Raw genomic sequence first — 24,704 nt, 5'->3', positions numbered from 1 at the left:
GAAATCTAGGTATCTACACTGACCATGTGGCTGCGTGCAGGGGTGGGCAGGGTGAAGGTGAAGGCAAAAACACGGCAACCTTTTGAGGGATGAAATGGCACATCCTGACAGATACAGTGCTGGCAAAGGTTACATCCCCTCTTGTGAGCGCATGGAGACCGGGGCACAAAAAAGGAGGGACCATTCCTGTATTGTGCCTGGATGAGCCTTCTCTTAGATGCCTTCCTTTCATTATTTTCAAAGGTCAATGTCCCTCTCTCAAAGAGAAAATTGGGGAACCCTGAGTCATCACAGAGTATAAACAAGTCACTGTGGCTAAATGAAGAGGACAGAGAATGCTTATCCAATATAAGGAATAAGGATTGGAAGGTCTTACTCAACCTGGTTTCCCACAGGTTGTTCTGAACTTGAGGGCAAATCAGAAGAAAATCTCCTGGACCCTATTAATGTCACCCAGCAGAAGCACTCTTTGGCCTTCTATCACCAGATTTTGCAGTGCCAGTCCTGCACCCTGGCTCCTTCCACCCACGGAGAAAGATTCCTAATAGTGGATAAGGTTAACCTAACCTCCTGGCTGGCAGCAGAAGTCTCCTCCGTCCCATCCCAGTATTTGCTCCATGTAGCTTTCCTGCTCCCTACTGTTCATGCAGCGACATTAGCAGATCTTTATTTTCAAGCAGACCTTCAAATAGTTCTGTTGTGCCTGGCAAATTCCCTTTTCATATGCCCAGGTTGAAAGCAAATGAGATTTTCCCTTGAAAAGACATTCCCCCCGAGAGCTAATATTTAGGGTAAGCAGTGACATTGGTTGAGTCAATTAAAATGAACCTTCTGAAACCTGTACAAATAAGGCCCTTTGTACGATGCCGCCCTTAATACCACAACTTGGAAGGTTGGAGATCAGTGTAAGAATTTGTGGCAATTACTAAAACTTACCTCACGCTGAATGTGTGGCAGATAGGATGTATTCAGCAAGGGCTGGATACGGTTGAAAACAACTTCCAAGGTGCCTAAGTTAGGGGAAAAAATGAGAATCAAGAGGCAAAGTTACCTTTTAGAAACAAAGTTCTGAATTCTAAAAAAATAAAGTCAACTTTCTTTGAAATGGCTCATGGTAACACATTCTACTTTGTATTTACAACCCTTAGAGTTAAAGGAAAACTGCCAAGATGTTCTGCATATTTCTCCAAATGTCTGTTTATCATATAACATGAGCACTGGCAGTGGATCTGGCTCCCTCATTATCAAGCTGTATTAGCTCAAACACTCAGCATTGTTAGGGGAGTGAGCTCATGGCCTATTTCAGTTTTAAATTAACATTTGGCAATCACCCGGGTAATCAAAACAAATGACTCAGTCGTTTAGAATAGATTTATTAGTTGAGCCTTTTTTTTTCTCTCTCTCTCTCTCTCTTTTAACATCTTTAGAATATTTTGCCACAGGAGGGCTGTGATCCAGCCAGAATGTAGAGCACAAGTCACCAGAGGAATATTTAGAGGGGTTGCCATGGAGATGAGGTGCCCTGTGACCGTTGAAGTTATCTCCAATCAACTGCGGGATTAGGATGCAGACTAGTGGGCAGGCTCATCCCAGGGCGAGGGTTCTGCAGCACTAGGAAACAGGGGTGCCCTGTGCCTTTCCCATCCCTGACACAAATATGGCCCGCTACGACATGCTGCCCTCCCCAAGCCCATGCAACCTCCCCACAGGCCCAATCATATCCCTGCCTTCCGCCCCCAACCCCACGACTTTTATTCAGAAAGGACTGGCTGGGGCAAAGGAGAAAGGGAGTGTGATCATTGTATTATGCCAAAAGTGTGAAATCCTAGAATTCACACCAAATGCCACTTTTAGATCAACTATGAAAATGTATATGAGCGAATGAAATCTGAGGAAAAGACAGTGCCCTGGGCGGGGAACCTGGTCTGTTTTTTCACTGCTCTATCCCCACATCCAGGTCAGTGCCTGGAAGACAGGAAGCTCTCAAGAAATATGAATGGAAACAGGGCAAAAATAAATCAAGGATTACAACCAGGTGTGTAACCACCCCTCCCACCCCACCCTCCAACCACTTCCAGGCTGATCTTCACACAGGCAGTGGTTATAGACGGAAAAACCGTTAATGTGCTGGTAAATACACAGCTGAGACAGTTGGTTCACCAGGCTACTGGGTTCATCTGTTTAGAGATCCTGACGATGATTGTCAGGATCAGCGTCAGGAAGACAGGGCTGAAGACAGTGCTTCCCAACTCAAAATGGATAAATCTGCTGACTATAGGGACAGAGTTCTGGTCTGTCAGGCCAAAAGCCTGGAGGAAGGCAAATTTTGTGCTCACGGTTAAGCACTAACATTTGAAAGCAAATGTTTTAAAGTGACTTAATTCAAAGGAACACTTTCTAGTTCTCCTCCCACCTGTACTTAAGTAGAGACAATATTTCCATATTCTATCATATGAATCTGGATTGTTTCATGTTAGCTTTTGTTTGTCCTGAAAAATGTTAAGTATCTTGGTGGCAGGAACAAAAATCATTGTTTCATTTCTATCTCCCAGTACTTAGCATGGTATACTTACACAAAAGGCTTTACTCCATCTCATCTCCCATCACTACACTCCACTCATATAGAACTCACTGTTTCTACAAGATTCCACATCCTCTCATGCAGCTGCAGAAGGAATGCAGCATGGCACAGCTATTCACAGCGGGGCACCAGAGTCAGACTGCCTGAGCTCAAATACTGGCTACACCTCATACTACCTGTCCAGCCTCTATGAACATCATAATGGCCACCCACCTCATAGAGGTAAGGAGGTACATCCATGTAAAGCATTTAGCAGTGCCACCCCCATACAAGGTACCCATTGAATGTAAAATACATACTTATTACTGTTATTATAGCAGGCAAAGAGTCAACTGTTATCAAACGTAGACAATGATTTCACACGCCACCACAAACGCTCGACACCAAACATACCTCTCTTTCAATTCAATCCAACTGAAGCTTCAAACCTGAATCTGTCACACACTAGCCTTATCATATTTCATCGTACTCACCCTTCTGGAATTGATTTTTCCAAGAGATGGGTACAATTCATACCGATTCTACTTGAGAGAATCTGATTCTCTTTTTCAAGAACCAGAATCACTTCCTTCCTAAGATTCCCACCTTGCCAATGACTTCTCTGTCATCTCTCTGTGTGTTCCTCACCTCTGCACATTCTAGCTTGGAAGGGCTAGAGGTGGGGAAGGGACAGGGAAAGTGTCTTCTAGTAACCAGACTGGGACCCTGGCTATTCTTTGCAGAAAACATTGCCATATTCTATCATATGAATCTGGATTGGTTCATGTTAGGTTTTCTTAGTCCTGTAAGATGTTAGTTAAGTATCTTGGTGGCAGGGACAAAAAAAAATCTCTCATTTTGGCTGGGTGTGGTGGCTCCCACCTGTAATCCCAGCACTTTGGGAGGCTGGGGTGGGTGGATCACGAGGTCAGGAGATCAAGACAATACTGGCCAACATGGTGAAAACCTGTATCTACTGAAAAAATACAAAAATTAGCCGGGCATGGAAGCGTGCGCCTGTAGTCCCAGGTACTCAGGAGGCTGAGGCAGGAGAATTGCTTGAACCTGGAAGGCGGAAGTTGTGGTGCACGGAGATTGTGCCACTGCACTCCAGCCTGAGTGACAGAGCAAGACTCTATCTCAAAAAAAAAAAAGTATCTCATTTCATTTCTATCTCCCAGTACTTAGCATGGTATGTTTACACAAAAGGCTTTACTCCATCTCATCTCCCATCACCACACTCCACTCATACAGAACTCACTGTTTCTAGAAGATTCCACACCCGTTCGTGCAGTTGGAGGAGGAATGTAGCATGGCACAGCTGTTCACAGCAGGGGCACCAGAGTCAGACTGCCTGAGCTCAAATGCTGGCTCCGCCTCATATTACCTGTCCAGCCTCTACCAGCATCATAATGGCCACCTACCTCATAGAGGTAAGGAGGTACCTCCATGTAAAACATTTAGCAGTGCCTCCCCCACACAAGGTACTCATTGAATATTAAATACATACTTATTACTGTTATCATAGCAGGCAAAGAGTCAAACTGTTATCAAACGTGGACAATGATTTCACACGCCGCCACAAACGCTTGACACCAAATTTACCTCTCTTTCAATTCAATCCAACTGAAGCTTCAAACCCGAATCTGTCACACACTAGCCTTATCATATTTCATCTTACTCACCCTTCTGGAATTGATTTTTCTTAGAGATGGGTACAATTCATACCGATTCTACTTGAGGGAATCTGGTTCTCTTTTTCAAGAACCGGAATCACTTCCTTCCTAAGATTCCCACCTTGCCAATGGCTTCCCTGCCATCTCTCTGTTCCTCACCTCTGCACATTCCAGTTTGGAAGGGCTAGAGGTGGGGAAGGGACAGGGAAAGTGTCTTCTAGTAACCAGACTGGGACCCTGGCTATTCTTTGCAGAAAACATTGTCGTATTCTGTCATAGGAATCTGGATTGGTTCATGTTAGGTTTTCTTAGTCCTGTAAGATGTTAAGTATCTTGGTGGCAGGGACAAAAATTCTCTCATTTTGGCTGGGTGTGGTGGCTCCCACCTGTAATCTCAGCACTTTGGGAGGCTGAGGTGGGTGGATCACGAGGTCAGGAGATGAAGACCATCCTGGACAACATGGTGAAACCCCGTCTCTACTGAAAAAATACAAAAATTAGCCGGGCATTGTGGTGTGCGCCTGTAACCCCAGGTACTCAGGAGGCTGAGGCAGGAGAACTGCTTGAACCTGGAAGGCGGAAGTTGTGGTACGCGGAGATTGCGCCACTGCACTCCAGCCTGAGTGACAGAGCAAGACTCTATCTCAAAAAAAGAAAAAAAAAAACCAGTACCTCATTTCATTTCTATCTCCCAGTACTTAGCATGGTATGTTTACACAAAAGGCTTGACTCCATCTCATCTCCCATCACCATACTCCACTCATATAGAACTCACTGTTTCTAGAAGATTCCACACCCTTTCATGCAGCTTCGGAAGGAATGTAGCATGGCACAGCTGTTCACAGCAGGGGCACCAGAGTCAGACTGCCTAAGCTCAAATACTGGCTCCGCCTCATATTACCTGTCCATCCTCTACCAGCATAATGGCCACCTACCTCATAGAGGTAAGGAGGTACATCCATGTAAAGCATTTAGCAGTACCTCCCCCACACAAGGTACCCATTGAACGTTAAATACACACTTATTACTGTTATTATAGCAGGCAAAGAGTCAAACTGCTATCAAACATGGACAATGATTTCACACATCACCACAAACGCTTGACACCAAATAGACCTCTCTTTCGATTTAATCCAACTGAAGCTTCAAACGTGAATCTGTCACACACTAGCCTTATCATATTTCATCTTACTCACCATTCTGGAATTGATTTTTCCTAGAGATGGGTACAATTCATACCGATTCTACCTGATGGAATTTGGTTCTCTTTTTCAAGAACCAGAGTCACTCCCTTCCTAAGATTCCCACCTTGCCAATGGCTTCCCTGCCATCTCTCTGTCTGCTCCTCACCTCTACACGTTCCAGCTTGGAAGGGCTAGAGGTGGGGAAGGGACAGGGAAAGTGTCGTCTAGTAACCAGACCAAACCCTGGCTATCCTTTCCAGAAAGTCCTTGCATTTCATGTTCTCTGACACCCTCCAGAGGGCAGAAGAAAGAAAGGCCCAAAGGCTGAGGAGGCAAAGCTCTCACATGGGATCCAACTCAGGCCCATGCTAGAGCAGTCTTCCTTCCACAGTTCATGGTTTCACCACCCAGAATTAGTCCACAAAGAAGGAGAAATATTGGCAGTCAGATCTGAACTGCCTTTGTATCTCCATTTCACTTTATCTTCTGTACTAGCATGTCCCACTTGACATTAGCTGGGGTCGTGAGGCTGAAGACACTTGTGGTGGGTATATTTGTGTGTACTTTTCAATCTGCAGCATGTAACTGTGTCTCTGACCAGAACATCATGTAAATTATGTTGACAATATTGTGCAAGGTAAAGAAAAAAAAAACAAAACAGCACCCAAACACACTGGGTAAGATGACAGCAAAACAATGCAAAATAAAGCTCAAACACTTTAGGGTTAGTCATGCTTTCAAAGAGATCATGATAATCGTATCCCACCGTGACAGAATTAATAAGTGAAAATAAGACAAACCTCTTATATTATTCCAGAAGAAGCCAAGAGTTACTTTTGAGTGACATTTAACACATACAATCACTCTCCTTCAGGTTTAGCAAAAGTATTGTGGTCATGGACACTGCAGACCCTTATCACTACTGACAACCAAGCTTCAATGATCCCCACATCACCAATCAATTGGATGAATTACGTGGAAAAGAAAATCTAGTGACAACAGCTGTTTGAATGAACTAAAAGAGTCGAATCAATCAAAAGAGATGATCCCCCACAGACTCATTGTCTCCTCTCAATTCTTTGAATGTGATTGTCATGGTAACGACTCCTTAATCACATCCTTCAGAATATTCTCTCCCACCCAAGAAATCAAAGAACAGTGAATTCCAAACATCTTCTTAATTAGGTACACTTGTGATGGTACTAGGCGGCACAGACTTCTCATTTACCTCACTTTTATTCAAATACTTATGCTACTATAGAGGTCAGAAACATTGGCATGTGCACCATTAAAAGCACATTTTAAATGTTTGCCATAAAAGGCAATAATAAATACAACTGAGATAGCCACTGGCTCATTTTCTTTAACAAAAGAACTGGTAAACTGGCTCTCATTCGGCAAAATACTTTATTGGAAATAAGCAGTACAGATTAAAGATGCCTCATTTTTAATAATTCCAACACAATCAAGATCCACAACATAATCTTTAACAGTATATTCATTTAATAAACAAGCAAAAACTAGAAGGATGTTACCGGTTATAGAAATACAATAAAGTCCAGTTTTGTGTCCTTATATTTAGTATAGAGTATCATCTGGTGATATACTCTACACTCTTGTCTGGAAGATCATTTACTCTACATATTTCTATATTTATTTTATATGACATAATCATAATATTCCTCACAATTTGGAAAGAGAGGAATTATCCTTATCCAGTTTGGGAAAAGATGGGTTATATTTTTAAAAGTTATCTACTAGATATAATAAAAATTTCAAGTTGTGATTAGTCCAGATTTTTCTGCAGATTTTTGCACTTCCTTCCAAAACTAAAATGCACACATTTACCAAAGTTGGAGTAGTGAGTCATTTTTAACTCTGCATAGGAATATATGTAACCCTTTAAAATACTGAGTCTGCTTTCACAGATTTTCAAATTAGTAAATAAAAGTTGTCTTTCCTTCCAGATGTGGCATGACTAGAAACAAACAAAAGGCCCCACCATGCCCTAAATAGATACCAAGGAGCTCTTTCTGTGAGCCATTTCTGGATGCAAATCTAAATAATTTTTGGTCATAAGGGAAGAGTAAGTATATTGGGGGAAAAACACAAAGGGACAAATATATATATTTTTAACTGGAATATTAAAGCCTTAAGAATACTTACGAATAAAAAGGCCATCAAAAATAGAAGAGGCAAGGAGCAGTGGTGCATGCCTGTAATCCCAGCACTTTGGGAGGTCGAGACCAGCCTGGCCAACATGGTGAAGCCCCATCTCTAGTAAAAATACAAAAATGAGCCAGACATGGTGGTGCGCACCTGTTAATTCCAGCTACTTGGGAGGCCGAGACATGAGAATCACTTGAACCCAGGAGGCAGAGGTTGCAGTGAGCTGGGATTGCACCACTGCACTGCAGCCTGGGCAACAGAGCAAGACTGGGTCTCAAAAAAAAAAAAAAAAATAGAGGCAACTACAGTTATCAAGCACAAAGAACAAATTGGAACAAAGCAGAAACACAAATCAAATGACAAAATCTAGCAAGGAAAATGGAGCAGCAAATATTTGCTAAAGTCAAAGTAAAACCTTGAAATTCTTGTCCTTTGCCCTAATGTTCAATGGCATTTTTGTTTTGTTTTAAAAATGTGAAGACTGATGTCCTCTCGATGACTATTACAGCAGCTCCCAAATAAAACAAATGATAAAATAAAAACTCACTTAATTGACTGATAGGCTTGAATTACTCATTGCCAAGTTTACAACTTTCCCACAACTCCAAGCATTCTTTCCTTTAAAGAAAAACATTTTTTCCCTCTGACATGATGACCATGAGTAGCTTTTGAGGTGACTATAATTCTGTATTTTTCTACAACTTGCTGTGGATCACCTTCGCATTATAACTCCTAAATCAAAGCAACAAAAAACAAAGAATTGTACAGATCCATACATGACAATTTTGCCAGATGCATCTAGAGAGCACTGGCCCTCCCATAAGTCTGAGAGGAGCTCCTGAACCAAAGACATTCTAACACTGCTGTTACCCCAGCGACCATCGCCAAACCCTGCCCATTTTTCCTGCAAAAGAGCTTTCACACATTTTCTTCCTTATAATTTCATTTCTATGGTTCTAATTGGGCCCATTATCACTTCACACCAGACTATTTCATCAGTTTCTTAACTATGGGTATGCCCTCTTCTTCATATAGCTAGCGTCAGAATCATCTCTCAAATGTTCAACCTCGAATGTATCACTCCCATTGCCAAAAACCTTTCTCCATAGTAATCTAAAGGCCAAGTTTCTTAGAGTGAAATTCAAGCCTCTGGCTTTGGCTGACTCCCTGCATCTGAGGTTCACTGCCGCTAGAGAACGACAGAAGTCTTGGCTCATGCCACTTTCCCCTAAGCCAGTGATTCTCAAAATTGGCTGCACCTGGGGAGCCAAAGCAACTAGTGATGCCTGGGTGCCTGCTACGGTTTTTAATGTGTCCAAGATTCAGGTGTTGAATCTTAATGGCCAATGTGATGGTATTGACAGGTGGGGCCTTTAAGAGGTGGGGTGATTAAACTGCGAGGGCTCCTCCCTCGTGGATGGGATTAAAGCTTGAAGAGAGCCTTTGGCTCTCTTGCCCTTCTGCCTTATGCCACATGAGGGCAGGGCGTTCCTCCCCTCTGAAGGCTGGAGCAGTAAAGTGTCATCTTGGAAGCAGAGAACAGCCCTTACCAATCGAACCTGTTTGCACCTTGACCTTGGACTTTCCAGTCTCCAGAACCATGAGAAATAGATTTCTGTTCTTTATAAGGTACCCAGTCTCAGATATTCTATTATAGCAGCACAAAGCCAGTGCCCCACCCCCAACAAAGTTCCCCTAGATGAATCTATTGTATGGCAGAGGCTGAGAATCACTGCCCCGAATTCCTATAGCCTGTAATTGTCAGACTTTATTGTGCCTCAAAAATCTCCTGAGAGAGGACCTTGTTAGGACACAGATGGCTGGGCCCCATCCCCAGCGTTTCTGATTCCCTAGATCTGGAGTGGGGCCCATGACAGTTGCATTTCTAACAAGCTCCCAGGTGATAGCTCACTGCAGCCTCCTGGTCTCATGTGATCCTCCACCCTCAGCCTCCTGAGTAACAGGGACTACAAACACACATCACCTTACCAGGCTAATTTTTTGTATTTTTTGTAGAGACAAGAGTCTCACCATGTTGCCCAGGCTGGTCTGGAACTCCTGGGCTCAAGCTTCCGTTTTCCAGAATCTCTTCCACATTTATGAATCAACCCACAGAATATCTTAGAGATGATCTCGTTCATTTGCCTTTTTATAAACTGAGGCCCAGAGTGGGGAGATGATTTGCCCAAAGGTTCCAATGCTTAGTGGCAGAACTTGGGCTACGATTCAAAACTCCTGACTCCCTCCCCACACCCTACGCAGTTCAATACTCTTTCCACCACATCCTTCATGTGTCTTTAACAGTTTCTCCAATTAGAATGGGTGTTCTTTGCTTGAAGAGATCACTAATATTTTGAGAAAAGGTCTCTCTCTGTCGCCCAGGCTGGAGTGGAGTGGCACAATCTCAGCTAACTGCCACCTCCATCTCCTAGGTTCAAGTGATCCTCCTGCCTCAGCCTCCCGAGTAGCTGGGACCACAGGCAGACGCCACCACGCCCAGCTAATTTTTGTATTTTTAGTAGAGATGGGATTTCACCATATTGTCCAGGCTGGTCTCAAAGTCCTGACCTCAAGTGATCCGCCCGCCTCAGCCTCCCAAAGTGCTGGGATTACAGGCGTGAGCCACCACGCCCGGCCTTGAAGAGATCACTGTTGTTTTAAGGCTCCCCACAGCATCTAGCAAACCTAGCCAAGTGCCTTCTCCTTAGAGTAAGCACTCGATAAATATTTTTTATTTCATCTTACTAAGTACTCAGCCCCATACTTTTCCTAAATTGTCATTGGCACTCCATGAACTGTTTCCTTACACTTCAGCAACTGGGCAGCTCTGCTCCCATCAATTAGCCCTGGAGCAAATCCTTCACATCAGCATGCATGCTGCCATTAACTGCTATGGGGATAATCATAAACACAAAAGGAAAATTTAGGGGGGTTTTAAAGTCGCAGGAATGATAATTAAGTGTGTAAGGTAACAAAATTCAACTTTCAAATTGTATGTCAGAAAACGTTTACAAAATACCCTAAGTCTCATTTAATACCCAACAAACCACTGCAGCAGTCCAAGAATTATAAAGTATGTTGCTCTGGTACTTTGAATACTTCAGCCAATTATTTTCATGCTGAGACCCTCCTGGTTCCTTAACAGAAAATTCAAAGGAAGATGGATTAAGGGTAAAGAGGAGACAGAGGGAGGGGAAGATGAAGAGGAGCCAATAGGTGGCAAGTAGCAGGTGGGTGAGCAGCAAGGGGGCAAAAGGATGCTGTCACATGCCTGTCCCACAAGCCACTGCCACTACACCTCCTCAGTCCTTCCAGATACTTACAGTAGTTAGGGAGCATGACTATGCTAGGCTTAATGACTAACCCAGCCTGTCTATACCTGGGAAACAAACATATTATGATTGGGTTAGATGGTGACTTTTGCCATTTTTCCAATCAACAGGAATTGCAGTAAAGTCACGTCAGCTGCAGGATTTGGTATCAATTGTGAAGCTGACTGAAAGAAATCCAGTGGCAGTGCCACCATTTGGCTAACTACTGGCATCAAGTGACCAGTTAGCCTGGCCACTGAACTGGAATCCCAGCTTCCATCATGAAATGGGACTTGAGGGAGAAGTTATTTTTATCCTCTTTCTCCCCTTCCTCATCAAAATCTGCTTCTAACAGGTGGTACCACATATATAATCAATTCAGGCAGCCAATGAAATTAAGAAAAATAAAACTTTGTCTAACAATAGATATAACAATGAGTATACCTGACAGATCTGTACACAAAGAATTATTTCCAATATACAAAATAAAGTTTAATAAGCTAAACAAGCCAGGAGTTTGAGACCAGCCTGGACAATACAGCGAGACTCTGCTTCTACAAAACTAAAACATTAGATAGGTGTGGTGATGCACACCTGTAGTCCCAGCTACGCAGGAGGCTGAGGCAGAGGGATTGCTTGTGCCCAGGAGGTCAAAGCTGCAGTGAGCCACGATCGTCACTGCGCTCCAGCCTGTGTAACAGAGCAAGACAGAGTTTCAAAAAAAAACTAAACAGAGGAACTCTATAACTAACTCTTCCCTTTATTGGTATATTTCAGCTAATCACATGAACTATGAGATTTTTCGCCCCAGGTTTTATCACAGACCTGACAGACAACCACTTCTTTAAGATACGCAGTGCTGGGGTTATGGCTCCCATTTGCCTTCTAATCCTAATGGCTTCTCAGTCCTTTTTCTTTCCCTTTGCAGTTGCAATGCCCCTCTCAGACCTGATCCTCCCCTCAGCCCCACTACCACTTACCACAGAATGTTCTGTTCTCACAGCCAACTCAGGAAAGCAATGTGTACTTGTAATTGCCCATCATAGTTACCCAGGTCCAATATAAAGAAACTATTCACATTAATGACTATAAAAACTGAATGTTTGGGCCGGGCACAGTGGCTCAAGCCTGTAATCCCAGCACTTTGGGAGGCCGAGACGGGCGGATCATGAGGTCAGGAGATCGACACCATCCTGGCTAACATGGTGAAACCCCGTCTCTACTAAAAAATACAAAAAACTAGCCGGGCGAGGTGGTGGGCGCCTGTAGTCCCAGCTATTCGGGAGGCTGAGGCAGGAGAACAGCGGGAACCCGGGAGGCGGAGCTTGCAGTGAGCTGAGATCCGGCCACTGCACTCCAGCCTGGGCGACAGAGCGAGACTCCGTCTCCAAAAAAAAAAAAAAAAAAGAATGTTTTCACACACGTTTACTGTAGAGCTGGCCATATTGAGTAAGTGCATGGAAGTTCGGGCATTGGGTCTACGCTCCAAGCCATGCAATAACAGCCTTTGGCCCAAAGCAATTGAACTCCGACCTGGATATTGGCTTGGAGTTGGCATAAGCTCACCAACTGTCACTGTTGCTAATGATACCACAAATGCAAGGGTCAAAAAGGGCCCACTGGGTTGTAGGGCAGTGGATTTGCAAAATCTGGGACTCCACTGCAAAGATGGCATGATGTTTCAAGGGTGGCATGTGAAGTCCCAACCCAGTGCTCCCACTGACCTATCTACTGACTATTGTGCAACTAGACATAGCATTGGAGGTACTGGGCAGCTCTCCTGGAACCTCATACTTCCCCTTTTCAGGGGCTCATGCCACAGGTTACATCACTCAACGAGAAACACATCTCTTATGTCACTCATTCTGAAAAACAAACGCTGGAATTTATTTATATACTTATTTATTTATTTATTTATTTATTTATTCATTTATTTATTATTTAAAACAGGGTCTCACTCTGTCTCCCAGGCTGGAGTGCAGTGGCGCGATCTCGGTTCACTGCAATCTCTGCCTACTGGGTTTCAGTGATTCTCCCACCTCAACCACCCAAATAGCTGGGAATACAGGCACATGCCACCACACCCGGCTAATTTTTGTATTTTTAGTAGAGACAGGATTTCATCATGTTGGCCAGGCTGGTCTCAAACTCCTGGCCTTAAGTGATTCACCCACCTCGGCCTCCCAGATTGCTGGGATTACAGGCATGAGCCTTTTAATTAGTAGACTATTTTTTGAGCAGTTTTAGGTTTACAGAAAAACTAAGCAGGAAGTACTGAGTTTCTGTATGCCTCCTTAGCATCCATCTCCCAGTTTCCCCTATTATTAACATCTTGTATTGATGTAGTACATTTGTCCCAATTGATAGGCCAACGTTAATACATTATAATGAACTAGTGTAGGGTTTACATAGGGTTCATTCATTGCGTTGTGCATTTTATGGGTTTTGACAAATGTTGAAGGGGTTCTTTATTATCTTTATAGCCCATTCTGAAGAACAATAAATCACCTTATCTCAGGACAATTTTAATTGCTTTACAGTTATCAAAGGAAGTTTCCTAGGAATATTATAATGTAAACTATTCACTTATTTTTAATGATTCATGGTTTCAAAGACGGTCCATAACACAGCCCAGCAAGTATATTCAACTTTGATTATCCAAAAACCATCCTTTCACAACTCTCCAATCTCCAGTACAGCTCGAAACTGGAAAGGTGTGTGAAGAAGTGTTGGATCACAGGAGAAACAGCCTCCAAGACGCTATCTGACACTTTGGAATCAGTCTGCTGCCCTCTCAGTCTGGAGATGTTTATAAAAATGGCTTTCTCGTGAGAAAGCAGAGCAGTGCAAGAGAAGTGGCATCAGGATATGGGAAAGACATGGAGGAGGAAAATCAGGGAAGAAAGATAGGGCAGAAACAGTAGAAATCGAGAGTGACAAGAGGAGACTAGACGCATGCCAAAATAATAACAACAGAACAGAGAGCCAGCAAGATAGTTTTTGAAAACACTTGGATTTTTCTAGAAGTTGACAAACAAAGGGGCAAACTGCATCTCAATGCTGTAGCCTTTAAATTGCCCAATAATTATTAGTTCAATTAAATATATCAATGAGAATAACAGCATATGAAAAGCTTGCTTTTCACCTAAGTTTGTAAAGATAGTACACCTTTCATGCACAAAAAATTCCCTCTGCAGCCTTCAAATATTTTGGAATCCTCAAGGGATAGGGTTATTAATACATAGTAATTTTATACAGAAACATATATACACAACATATATACACACACTAGCTGGAGGGATGGATGGATGGATGAATGATTAGACAGGTAGACAGAGAGACAGATAGATACATATAAAATTTTTATTCTCAGCCTTCATTTGTACTTTACATATAAGTACGAAGCAAAATTCAAATTTTATTTTTCTGGGTCTTGAGGGATTTGACGTCTCACTGTAACTACTTGAGAAGAACATACACTGCTTTTCTGTCTATCAGAATTGTTTTTCTCTTGGCTGTAATTTCTCTTCAATTCAAGCACATAATGAAACTATTTACTAAATAGCTTATTTGCAGAGGATCAGGGAAAGGTTCTAGGAAATCAGTACCTAGAATTTCTCTGTAATATTATTTTAAACATAGAGAACACAATTGCATTTTGGACATAAATATAGTCTTTTTATAGAGGAAGGTCCACAAACTTTCAAATCTGAGTTTTGAAAGTGGCTCTCACACAGAAGCATAACGACTGGGAAAAGGGGCAGGGGGAAGAATGTTACTGGAAAAGCGACAAAGGTAAACTTGTGGAGGTGATAAAAACATTCCACATCCTGACTGGGGCAGTGGTTTCATGGGTATATACATCTGTCTAAACTCATCAAATTGGAGGCTTTAATTGGATGCCGGTTTTTGTACCTAAATCATACTCGGTAAAGTTGATATTTTAAAAGTGACTTTAACAAAGGCCATCTGCTATAAGATGCAAGTATAAACTTTCACCTCCTCATATGATTAGTTTGGCTGCTTGGTTTCTTTCTTTAGTTTGATAACCTGTGCTTAGTGCATTGGAAAATTCCTTCCTTAAAAGAGGCAGACCTTCTGTGGCCTAGAAGGGACTGGGTCTAGGGTTTGAAAACTTGTGTTGACCCTGGCATCTGAAGGTGTGGAATCTTTGACAAACAACGTGCCTCGTGGCTGAGGACTTTATCTTTTCATTGTTGTAGGTGAAATGACAATCATTTACAGGGTAGTTGCTAGAACGTGTTGAATAACAAATTTTGTTAAGTCAAATGTCTAAATCCACTGCTCTGGCTTAGTGATATAAATATTTTTGGACGGATAATTTGCATGTCTGCATGTGTGTGTGTGTGTGTGTGTGTGTGTGTGTGTGTGTGTATGTGTGTGTGTATTCTTTACTCTCTGAGAAACCTTGGGGGAAATCTTTTACTTCAGTCCACCTGGCCACCTGAAGGTGCAGGTGATTGATTATGTCTGTAGGCAGACTTGCAATCAGCTTCCCAAACAAGAATGATGCATAAAACTAGACCTGGCAGAGTGCACTGAAAAACCAATTCTTAATGTCTCATAAATCATACATTTCAAATCTGACAAGAATCAAACAGCCTTATCCACACTCTAAAACTAAAAGTGAGTGACAAGACTTATAAATTAATCAAGTATAGAAATTTAGTTTTGTGCCATCCTTGTCAAAACAATCTTGCCAATAAAGCCTTTGCATTCCCAGCTATCATTTCCTTAGTACTAAAAAGGCAATTTAAAACCTTGTGAATATTACAAATTCTTGTTATTAGAAAGTCTACAGAACAGCTCACGCCTGTAATCCCAGCACTTTGGGAAGCGGAGGAGGGTGGATCGCCTGACGTCAGGAGTTTGAGATCAGCCTGGCCAACACGGTGAAACCCCATCACTACCAAAAATACAAAAATTAGCTGGGCGTGGTGGTGGGTGCCTGTAGTCCCAGCTACTTGGGAGGCTGAGGCAGGAGCCGGAGGTGGAGGTTGTAGTGAGCCATTATCGTACCATTGCACTCCAGCCTGGGCAACAAGAGCGAAACTCCATCTCAAAAAAAAAAAAAAAAAAGTCTATGGAATATTTAATGTCTTGCAATAGGAATAACATCCAGAGAGTTTTTATGTGGGTAAATAGAAACAGTAAAATGCTGACAAGATTTATTTAAATTATTATTTTGATTGGTATTTTCTTTTTCTAGGTTTCAATGCATTTCAAAAACAGTCCACGGGTATTTTCTATCTGTGCCTTTTATATCTATAGTAGTTCAAAAATGAGGCACAAATAAATCTCAGTGGTTTAAATACACAGGAAAATCCATTTTCAGAAGAGAAATACAGTGTACTACAGGAAGCTGTGGAGAGCTGGTCACTTACTGACAATGTACATATCCATTAGCAGGCAATAATAAGGAACAGGAGCAAAAGCTACTATGTATTGCAAGAGGAATAAAATCCAGAGAGATTTTATGTGGGCAAATAGAATATCAATTCTAGAAGCAGTAAAATGCTGACAGGAGATATTTATTATTTTGATCGTTATTTTCTTTTTCTAGGTTTCACTGCATTTCAAAAACAGTCCACAGGTATTTCCTATTGCGTGTTTTTTATCTATAGTAGTTCAAAAATGAGGCACAAATAAATCTCAGTGGTTTAAATACAGAGGAAAATCCATTTTCACAAGAGAAATACAGTGTACTACAGGAAGTTAGGGAGAGTTGGTCACTTACTGACAATATACATATCCATTAGCAGGCAATAATAAGGAACAGGAGCAAAAAAAAGCTACTTAAACATACACCCCTAGGCAAGAGTACAATTCTCTCACTTGTTCAAATAGTAAGCCCTCGGCAATAGGTATCCATACTCATTATTTCATGTAGCCTTAGCATTTGCTGGAACCCTGGCTGTAAAGAAGGGATGATTTTGTGTTCACAAGTTTACATGTATACACAGCCTATGTAATCTCTGTAGGTATTTTGTTTAATCCTATTCTGTCAATGACATTTCTGTATAGAGTGACAACAACTCTTCCCACTCCACATCTGCCCTGGAGATCAGCTTCCCTGCCCAGCCTAAGCTGAAAAACAGCCCTGGCCTAGCCCAAGGTGGGGTAATTGTAACAATGGCAAATGGGGACAAGGGCAAGATGCAGTGGCTGATGAATGTGATAGAAGGATATGGATCCACGGAGAGCCTGGAAAAAGGAAAGTAGGTGCAGTCAGGTGGACTGAAAAAAGAGTCACCCTGAGAGTGAAATAGACATGAAGAGTGACCCTCACAGCTACAGAAAGAAATGAAATGGGGCAGGAGAAAAGGGAGAAGAAAGCAAATTAACTTATTTTTTTAAGAATGCCAGATTAAGGCTGGGCGTGGTGGCTCACGCCTGTAATCCCAGCACTTTGGGAGGCCAAGGTAGGTGGATCACCTGCGGTCAGGAGTTTGAGACCAGCCTGGCCAAAATGGTGAAGACCCATCTCTACTAAACATACAAACATTAGCCAGGTGTGGTGGCACGTGCCTGTAATCCCAGCTACTAGGGAGGCTGAGGCAAGAGAATCGCTTGAACCCGAGAGGTGGAGGTTGCAGTGAGCTGAGAGAGCGCCACTGCACTCCAGCCTGGGTGACACAGCAAGACTCCATCTAAAAAAAAAAAAGGATGCCAGATTAAAACAACAATTTCATGTATGTGTGCGCAGTTTAATGATACCACACTGCACACATTTACTACAATTTAACTTTTGACCTTAGTTTGGAAGCAGATGCAATCTTTAAAATCTCTATCCCACAATTTCAACAGATATCTCCCTTTATAAAGGAAAAAAAAAAATACTTTCATGGAGCAAAAGCCCTAATTGTGATTTTCCAGGCTACCATGTCTAAAGACTCTTTTAATTCATCTTTCATTTTTGTACCTATAGGCATACTTCATGTCTTGGCACTTGCCCCATAGGCTAGGGGAAATTAAACTGAGAGCCAGACCCATTCAAGAGGTTCCCCATCACTAAATATTCAATTACAATAAAGCAAATAACATGAAAAATTCCTGTACTGCCCACAACTGTTTGGAACATATTCTGAAATTAGGAAGTATTATACTTGGCCTTTTAGTATCCTTTATAGTATACTCCCACCAGAAGAGCTTGTTCTTTTGAGGGTCAGGCCATGAAAAAGTTCTTAACTAGGGGGAATCTTTAGGAAATAAAAAATTACCTACCTATGAAGACAACCTAAAAATTCAAGCTGGAACTCTGATGTTAGCACATTAGATGCTTGACCCCTTTGAGCCTCAGTTTCCTCATCTGTAAAATAATGGGAGGTGGGTACTGACAGCCTGTTTTAGCATTGAAACTCGATCATTCAAGTTGGAAGAGGAGAAATTTAAAGGAGTTATCCTTAAGCTTCTTTAAATAGCTGTCAGGAAGATGCTATAGCATAGTTCTCCAACTGCCTGTCAGCTTTCCCTTTTCATGGGTTATGACCGTGACTTCTATCTAGAGATGTAGCAGTCATTCAGAAAATCTTCTAGTCATTTAAAAAAAAACACACACTATGTAAGTTGGAGGTTTTGCAATGGGCTTGAATCCACCATTTTTAGAAAGTACTGCATTTTTAAAGGACATACAAAATACTGTCATTAATTTATGGGTGGTGAATTATGACTGATTTTGGTTTTCTTCTTGAAGCTTTTCTGTATTTTCTGCATTTTCCTACAATAAAAGGTACCATTCTTATTGACAAATTTGATTTTCAAAAGGATCATTCATTCTTGCAAGTTCCATCAGATCACTCAAGTCTACTCTAGAATGAATCAGTGGGTGATGGGACAAATCAGATGGTATCACCATGCATGTCTATACACAGTGGTTGATTACCCAAGTGGCTGACTGCTGTAGTAGAATCAGAACATTATTATTATAATCAGAATCTATGACTCACAGTTCTATGTGGAAATCAAAACATGCATTTTATCTAAATAACATTTTTTCCAGCATCCTGGCCCTTGAGAATCATGGTTAAAATTCCTTTCCAATTGAAGTAAATGAAATGAAACATGCAGTCCTTTTCCTGTACACGCCCCCCCGCCACCCAAAAAAAATGCTTTTCAGACAAAATGATTGTGATTGGGCTGTTTTTTAAATGTTTCCTCTTTTTGTGCTCTGAAACAAAACACATTAAAACTTAAAATAAATATTTAGTTGTCAAAACAAAACAACCCCATACGAAAAACACAAGAATGAATTTGATGCCGTGTATTATAAAAACATCTTCCATAGCAAGCACAAATGTTTAAATTGTGTAAAAAGAAGACAAAAACCAAATGTTGTCACTCCTATGTTCTACAGGACAGCCCTAAGAAAGGTGGAAGGTGAGCTACTGAAAGGTTAAGCACAGACTTCCATAACTTCCAGGTTCATGGTTATCAAAGCACAGCTTGGAAAATTCAGGTAAGATAGAAAATGAAGTTGGACAAAATGACAATCACTGTTTCAATTTGAGTAGATCTCTAGAAAAAATTCAATGTAGAATTCAATTCTCATCAGCTGAGGAAGGTACAGCAATTCACCTCTCCATTCTCTACCTGAATACAATCCAACGTCGACTACACATTACCTCTCAAATTACTTTTTTTTTTTTTTTTTTTGAGATGGAGTCTAGCTCTACAGAGCCCAGGCTGGAATGCAGTGGTGCTCTCTTGGCTCACTGCAACCTCCGACTCCTGGGTTCCAGCAATTCTTTCTGCCTCAGCCTCCCGAGTAGCTGGTATTACAGGCACCCGCTACCACGCCTGGCTAATTTTTGTGTTTTAGCCGTGATGGGGTTTCACCATTTTGGCCAGGCTGGTCTTGAACTCCTGACCTCAGGTGATCTGCCCAGCTCGGCCTCCCAAAGTGCTGGGATTACACGTGTGAGCCATCATGCTCTGCCTGAAATTACTTTTTACCCAGGCCTACCTTCCTTTCTCCAAGAGGCTCAACTTACTTCCAACTTTTAGAGTAAGCTGCAAAGAGTGGCTTAGTTGTAGGACATCATTTCAAATCCCAGCCCTGCTGCTTATTAGTTGTGCAATCTTAGACAAGTTAACTAACAAATATCTCCCACTCTCATCTGTAAAATGTGCATCATAACTGCAGAGTTGCTGTGAGGATCAAATTAGTCAATGGGTGTATATTTAATTTGCATGCTTCCTGAAATTTTAGTAGGTGTTCAATTAATGTTGGTTCTCTTTTCCCCTACTCCTTGTCACTTACTCCAAGTATGATCACATTTAGCATTCATGGTTTTAATTACTCTCAGGCAAGCCCAATGGTATATAGGACATATAGTAATTTTCACTTTGTTAAGATTTTGAATGCTGCATGCCGAAAGGGAGATAATGCATAGTTGTGCTTAAAACCATGAACTTCAAAGGAGTAATAATCTTAATCTTGATTTCTACTTCTAACCTTACCAGCTGTGAGGCCCCAGGCAAGTTCCCTTACCTCTCTGAGTGTGGTTCCTCATTTACCAAATGAAGAGAATATATAATGTATACAAGTCCTCTGGCACAGAGTAAGTGCCATAAATGGTAGCTGTTATTTTCTTTAATTCTTCAGGTTGGTATGCACGAACTAGTCACTTTTATTTATTTATTTTATTTTTTTGAGACAGGGTCTTACTCTGTCACCCAACAGTGGTGCAATCACAGCTCACAGCAACCTCCAATTCCTGGGCTCAAGCGATTCTCATGCCTCAGCCTCCCAAGTAGCTGGGACTACCAGCGCACACCACCACAACAGGCTAATTTTCTGTATTTTTAGTAAAGACAGGGTTTTGCCATGTTGGCCAGATTGGTCTCGAACTCCTGGACTCAAGTGATCTGCTTCCCTCAGCCTCCCAAAGTACTGGGATTACAGGCGTGAACCACAGCACCTGGCTGGAACTAGTCATTTTTGAGACTAATAAAGTGAGTTCTGCCAACTACTCAGTCACCTCAAGACGCTGTTATTGTTCTCTACTCTCCCGGAATTATGTTCTGATACATTTTGTAGAGGAAATTACATCAACTTCAGCATTACTGACATTTCAGACTGGATATTTGCTGCCGGGCACTGCCCTACGCGCTGTGGGGTATTTAAGCAGCATCCCTGCCTCTAGCAACTGGATGCCGGTAGAGTGCATCTGGCAAAAATTGTTGAGTGACCCCTGGGGGGGCAAAAGTGCCCTGGCTGAAAACCACCAGTGTGGCACTATCCACGCAGAGGGGGTTTCTCCAGGCACTCAGGAAGTAGCCCTGTAGAAGGTCAAAGATTTATTCGAGCTACTATTTAGGACTATCCACTCTTCTGGGCTCCATCATGCATTATTATCCATAATTCAAAGTTGACCCCAGAAAAATATTTTGGGAAGGCCCAATTTGCCATCAGAGATGCATTAAGTCACAGGAAGGGATGCTGGCCATCCACTTCTCCCTACTCTATACAGTAATACAAAGCTGAATGTAAACATCAAGAAATCGGCTGTCTTATTTACTTTATTTTTTAAAAAAAGAAAAGGCCACAGACCTTAACATGACTTAAAAAATACGATTTCCCAAAATGAAAAAATTAAAAAAAAAATAACATGTCTTAGTTGAGAGGGCAAGGTACAGTTTATGCAGTGAATAAGTGACTGGAAAGAAACGCCCCCACCGTCTGCATGGTTGTATAGAAGGTTGCTATGTGTCTCTCCAAAAAACTCCAGACAATTCTCGATTATTCACAACAGATTCACTATCTATTTTTCATTTTCAAAACTGCATCAGAAAGGCGGAAGCCATTTCTTATCAACCAAATATCTCCACACCTAGCATGGAGCCTCCAACAGAGGAGGTAACTCGGCAAATGTTTGTTGAATAAACGAACAGTCATATATTCTGCTTAATTAAGTACACCATTGACCAAAAAAGAACCTTTCTCCGCTCTTCTCCCACAGGAGCTAAAAGAAAAGATCTTTTAAGAGAAAATAATTACAGTTTCCTCCCTTTTACCCCAAATCCAAACAACTAGATAGTTCAATTAACAAAAAAAGTTCAGTAGGCAAAAGTTGGGGAATGCAGCCAAATAGATAAGGCCTCAAGTTCAAGCAAGCAGGAACATTTGGTTCAACTCCCATAAGGATATAAAAGCCAATGTTGCTGGCACCAGAGGGGGGAAAAGGGAGAGGCATGGGGAAGAAGGGAACTAGGAGGTGGAGAGTGGAAAAACAGGGTTCAGTCACAGGAAATTACCTTCCATGCCTTCAACAAACTTTTTTAATGCTCAAACTTTAGAGGTGAGGGTTAATTTCTCACATGAAAATCTGATTTACAAATTTTCAAATGCATATCAGCAAAATCTTTAAGAACATCTAGCAAGAGAATCTGATCCGACTTCTATTAATTCCTGAAATGTCTTTCATGTCCTCGAGGGCAACAGATTCTCAAAAAGCCAGGTAAAAAATATGCCATTTACACCTTTTGTCCAGAGAGAAACTTAAAGCCCACTTCCTATCAATCAACATGCTTCTCTCTGTAAAAGATTTTTACCACTTTCTGCATTCTACTCCTTAGAGAAAAACACATTAGGCTTAAACTTTATTATAAAAATATGCTATTTTTTCTATTGTTATTTGGGCACAGAGTGAATACCATATTAACATTATAATAGTGTAAATAAATACATTTTTGTCGATCTTTGTAACTAAAAATCTATTTCCTCTTAAACATTTCCAGTTTGAGACTTCCAGGAAAAAAAAATAATTACTTTTTTTTAGTGGTCCATTCATTTAATATATATTAAATTACCTCCAATGCACTAGTATTATACAGGAGGAATTTTATCAATTTAAATCTTACACAATGTTTCTTAGTTTCACTCAAAAATCTAGACTTGGTTGAAAAAAATATTTTCCTTTTCTGAAAATTAAATATGGGAATGGTAGCCTAGAATTTCAAAAACCATATATGGTTACAGAATCTATATGATAGTCTTAGACTATGTACTTATTGTGAGGTGGTTTGCACAAATCATGGCCTATCTGACCAATTTCCTGTTGCATAGATTATATTGGCCCTTAAAAATGTTAAATAAGCATTTTTAAAGACTGAAGGTAAACACTTGATTGGAACCTTATGTAACCAAAAACGGGAAAACACTATAGTCTCACCACATAAAAGGCAAATGCCTGTTTAATACATATTCTTCTTAAGCAAATATGAACATGAGTTTGTAAACGCAAAGCTACCATCCCTGAAGCCCTTGCTTCTTCAGTGTAAGGATCCAGAGGTCCTGGTTCTTGGAGATGAGCTGGGGCGGGAAAAGCTTTACAAAATTCCAGGGGGGCCCATAATTTAAACTTGTGCTATTCTGCAAATGTTCACATTTCCATGGAACACCATAACATTTACATTAAAACTGTCTTAATCAAGATGACGGAAAAAATTATTCCTGCTGTTCTATAAGCTTGCCATAGATTTGATAACTCAGAGAAGAATTACAAGCAATTACAAGATGATGGCTCCAATTAGGAAAACTGGATCTATTCCAAATCCAAATCAAAGGGGGCTCGGATAATCCCGAAGGGATAATTTAAATGAATACAAGGGGACTTCCAGCAAATACATACGCTTATTCTACTATTTCTACTCTTCTGAAAACCAAGCGAAATGCTACAAGGATGTTATCTCCTGCCCTTCAGGAATTCAAAATCCAAACCTGGCATACCATTAATAAGCCTTGTCCTTTTATTTTCCCAAGGGGTCTCCCTAGCATGGGGTGTTTATTGTAAAGGGCAATCAAAACAAACCCGAAAAATTCGCACATTCCCAAATGCAGAAAATAATATAGCGCTCACCACGAACGACACAACAGTGACTTAGCCTTGATGATTTCTTAACCTTTACCTAGTCCTGGACGACTAAGGGCAGAGAGGAAAGGAAGAGAAACTTCGAAAGCAGAAATCTCTCTCCCAGAGCCTAGAACAGACGGCACCTTGTAAGGATTTCACGCTTTTTGAGACGGGAAAGGGTCACGCCCTGCAGTTTTGAAAACCCACCTTCTAAGGCTCAACCCCCGTGATAGAACCTTCCTCGTGCTTCTCTAGATTCCACGCTGGAGCTGAAATACCCCCTCCCCACCCCCACTCGCCAAACCCGCGCCATCCCCCTTGGACAGAAGAACCACAGCCGGCCCTCCCCCTCCCTCCTTAGTCTGTACCCCACCCCCATCCTCCAACCACCCCGCAAGCATCCGCGTCAGGAAAACCCAGGCGGGCCCCCTCACCTCTACTCCTCATCGCCACCCCAGCCATTTCTCGTTAAGCGAAGCAAAGCAGGTCTCCCACCTCCCCTCTCCACGATCCCCGCCATCCTTGATGGGAAAACCAAGGGAGTCGACCCACCGTTTCATCCTCACTCGCTCCCCACAGCCCCTGCTAGCTATCCTGGCTGAAAAAACCAAGAGGTGTCCCCACCTCGCCGCACCCCCCACTGCCCGCCATCCTTGGTGACAAAACCAGGGCCCCCCCCTTCACTCCCTTCTCACTCCCCACCATCCCCGGCACAGGAAAACATGGAGAGCCCCCATTTCTCTCCCAATACCCCATCTCCACCCCAGTGCCTCCTAGTCCCCATCGAGGCGAAAACCCAGGGGAGGCCGAGGCACACACACGGGGGGACCTCGCAGTCCCTCGTCCCGCACGCCGCAGCCCGGGACTCCCCCCGCCCCCGGCCTCAGCTAGGCAGCCGAGGCCGCCGGTACCCAGCCCTGGAAGGCCGA

At 42.1% G+C, this 24,704-nt stretch overlaps 1 protein-coding gene across 6 annotated transcripts in view; it reads right to left on the bottom strand.

The window, feature by feature from the left end:
• The window catches only part of FHL1 (four and a half LIM domains 1), a 66,829-nt gene that overhangs the window by 40,998 nt on the left and 1,127 nt on the right, over nucleotides 1-24,704 (bottom strand). For 2 of the 6 annotated variants that reach the window (XM_011948769.1, XM_011948779.1), the window contains exon 1: nucleotides 937-1,620. The gene's annotated coding sequence lies outside the window, so the exon portion shown is untranslated. Of the gene's footprint in view, nucleotides 1-936; nucleotides 1,627-5,011; nucleotides 5,106-23,733; nucleotides 23,893-24,704 lie in introns of those variants that run through there. The other 4 variants (XM_011948776.1, XM_011948775.1, XM_011948774.1 and 1 more) reach the window with 4 other exon arrangements.

The sequence above is a fragment of the Colobus angolensis genome, unplaced genomic scaffold, assembly GCF_000951035.1.
Source record: "Colobus angolensis palliatus isolate OR3802 unplaced genomic scaffold, Cang.pa_1.0 Scaffold283, whole genome shotgun sequence".
Taxonomy (NCBI): Eukaryota; Metazoa; Chordata; class Mammalia; order Primates; family Cercopithecidae; genus Colobus; species Colobus angolensis.
The sequence above is the reverse complement of the archived record's forward strand: the minus strand, read 5'-3'. Positions and strand labels throughout refer to the sequence as shown.